We start from the raw sequence: 3,704 nt of genomic DNA, 5'->3' as shown, positions 1-3,704 counted from the left end.
TAGAAGAAAGATCCTAACCTAGAGGAGTAAGTTTCTAGCACAAATTTCCAGTTGGAACATGGGAACAAAAACTAGTTGTGTTTTAGCCCCAATTAACTAGAAAACCTCTAGGGAGAGACCCAGAACCACACACTATGTGCTGTCATGCATAGAACGACTCTCTATGAGTTCTCCAGAGTCCTCGGGTGGTTTCCTTTCAAGAAATGTTGAGTGTTCCGTAAGCTGTCAGCCCAGCATTACCTGTGGTGGGTCAGGTATTGCCAAAGACTAGTTGGACATGTTAATTTATTAGAGCTGCTAAGAAGACGCTGAATGATACCTTCAAAGCTAAGAATGCAGTTCAGAAAGATATCCGTGCTGGAATGAATATAGAGTGAAGAGCCACAAGTGTAGAATAATTGTCTGTTTTGATGACATATGTTGATTGAGAATTTTGTGCTATTTCAAAGTTCTTATTTGCTTGGGAAGGCAAACAAACAAAACCTACAACAAGTCAAACGTGAAGAGCTAGTTTGGCTTCCCAGCCCAATAAATCACTACCACGTATATAGTACAATTCTTTTGAGTTCTTTTTCAGAACTTTTTTTATTAATTAGTATCCGGGAGGAGAACCTGAGCTACTGTGTTTTGGTTAGATGTTAAACTATTTCATTCTGTTGGAGGACACTTTGTAGATTTAAAGTAAACTTCTGAGCATTTAAACCCCCTATTCTCACATTTGTTTGACTTCTGTTTTCTACTATTTCTCTCGCAGTTTTTTGCTGTTATATTTTAGCTTAGTGATGGAATTCTGAAAACAGCAAATTCCAAGAGCACAAGTGGCAATATCCCTAAAACGTTAGTGTTAGGCTCTCTGTGGGACTGCACTTTGCATTTAAAAGGAAGATGATGAGTCTAGAACATTTGGAGATGAACCTTAAAGTTAGTTTAGATTATTATCAAGAAGTTTGAAAGATTAGTTAAATTTTATTGAACCAGTGAAGTATATCTTTTATGTAACCACACCTGAATAAACTTGGTATCCATGGCTTGCTATTGTAACTGGGAGGTCCCATTATCCATCTCTGGAATTTATAGGAAATGATGGTTATGATTTTAAATTTAATTGTAGGAACCTCCTTCCTTTTCTTTCCTCCTTCCCTTGACTTTTATTGCTTGTTTTAACCTTTCTTGCTCTTCTGAGATTTCATTTACTTCTTTGTTTCCTTTCTTTATGCAAGGCAGAAGTCACAGTGCACTGCTGTCTATAAAAACCTACTTTATTCACACATTCAATCTTTTCCTCACAGATGCTGACTTCCCAGCAGCAGGGAATGCACACACAGAGGATGTGCTATGCTACAAAAGCCTTGTTTCTGTTGTTAACAGAAGCTTCAGATTTTCCTTAATGTGAGAGGAAAAAATAGAGACATGTTTCTGAATCAGCAAAAGTCCACCAGTAACTGGAGCAACTGCTTTAATGTGCAACAGCACAGACAAGCCTGTTGAACATCCACTCGAGAAACAGATATTTCAGTGGTGTCTGAAGTAACCTCTGCAGACTGCCTACAGGGACTGCTCAGTACTTACATGTACTGATCTATTGCTTGCTTCTAGCAATTTTATACATCCTCCTCAGAACTGTAGAGCTTTTTGGATGGAAAGGTATTTCAACAGTTCAACAGGGACAACATAACAGTTTCTGATTTATTCAGATCATCACATAAGTCAATCTCAATTTACAATTTCAGATGTTGAAAATCTAATACACTTAAAGATTAAGACACGGGTGTACTTGAAGGACAAACATATGGCACAGAAAAGTTTAGGAAAAGAACTAGGAGGATAGAGTTTTTTTATTTTGGCTTAGTTAATATAGACAATTATTAGAATCTTGGTCCGTATCTAGTATTTGCTTACTTCTGCTGCCTGCTTGTGCTATTCCCAAGTTAGCAAGAGATCAACTAGGGTGTGAACATTCAGTGTGTTAACTAATATGTGATGATAGCATGCAAACTTGCCCTTACATGTGGTAAAAACTCACTCTTGTCTTACTTCAGATAAGCAGGCAAATTGGCACATGACATCTGACTTGTAGTGATGTAATTTGGATGATGATTTACTTAATAGTTAAACTGTGTGTTTTCTATTTATATATTCTGCATTGAGATGAACTGTGTGGGTTCAGTCTTGCTGAGCTGGAGCAAAGAATCCTGCCCTACCCTATAAACTCTGCCCTAGCTGGCAGGCAGGAGAGGACGAGCCTTCAGCTGTGGCTGAGGGTGTAGCTGTACGTAGGAAGGAACAGAGAATTTTCTCACGTTGGTTAGACACATCTTTGTGCCTTAAGGCTGAAGAGTAATATGATTTCTTTCTGCTGGAAAAGGATAAAACTTCACTATTTTTTTTGTATGAAATAGAGGATTAATTTATTTTCTGTATTGATAAAGTTTGGCTATGGATCTGTGCATTTTATATTTATATACACTTGCATATGTGCATAGTTGTGTGTCCACAGAAACTTTCAGTTTTTTAAACATATAAAGCACTGGTCTATAAAGAATGAGGGCAACAGTCCTGATGGGCAATGCATTTGGACAGCTTTGTACATTTTATTCACTGATGAATTCAGTTTCAAATTATAATTTTCTGTGGGCGTGAGCTATACTAGAAACCATGTAAGCAGTATCTCCAACTGCTGAACAAGTTAATGAGTGTTTGACTGCAAGCACTGTTTTGGACACTAGTAATCTAAATAACTGAATATCTGTTGTTAAATACTGTATCAGTAACATCACAGAATTATTAGTAGTACCAATATATAATATTAATAAATTTGTAATAAAGACTATTATTAACATATTTTACTAGTAATATATTAAATATTAGTAAGTAGAAGTAATAATAGTAACGTAGCAGTGAAGTCCTTTTACAAAAGAAACAAAGGCTGTACTCTTTCTTTCTTTCTAGGCTGGCTCTTTCTATGTGTCCTCATGGCAAGTTCTGTATTTCTTTAAAAGTTTGCTACTTTCTTCAAATTCCTCAGAGGCCCACCTTCTGCCTTCTCTACTTCTCTTGATCTTGTACTTAACAAAAGCATACTTGTGTCACATTTCTGATTTTTACACATAAAATTATACATCTTGTTACCTATTCTACTATATATTAGGAACCTGTTTCTTCCTAACTCTTCCATACAACTATGAGGTTCACCATGTTAATAACATTATTTTCCTTTTCCCTGATCTTTTTCATTCCTCTCTTTCTATACCATCTTCGCTGAAGTCAGTCTTGGATGGTCCTGAAGGTAACTTCCAGTCTTGTTCTTCACAATTTTAAGATCTTTAACAAATACTGAAGTCTCTCTTGCTTTCCTTAATCAAACTGGAAGATCCACTACTCATGTACTTTCTGTTCAGTACAACTGAATTCTACTTTCCTATCACTTGACAAGTCATCAGTCATCGATGATTCCCAACTTTCTTTGCTGCTTCTTACCCTGTTACTAGTGCATTTCTTTTCAAATTTGTGAATGAATTCAAATGGTTTGAAAGAAGAAGAAAGCAACTAGATCCCACCTATATAATAATTACAGTTCTACACCAGCATCTCAATTATGGCAACTACTGGAAGCCAGTGTGAGCTGCAGAGCACTAGAAAGCCCCCCTTTTTTTCCCCTTGTCTTTTTTTCCCCTTGTCTTTTTTTCCCCTTGTCTTTTTTTCCC

The sequence above is a fragment of the Numida meleagris genome, chromosome 7 (genome assembly GCF_002078875.1).
Source record: "Numida meleagris isolate 19003 breed g44 Domestic line chromosome 7, NumMel1.0, whole genome shotgun sequence".
In the NCBI taxonomy this organism is placed as follows: Eukaryota; Metazoa; Chordata; class Aves; order Galliformes; family Numididae; genus Numida; species Numida meleagris.
The sequence above is the reverse complement of the archived record's forward strand: the minus strand, read 5'-3'. Positions refer to the sequence as shown.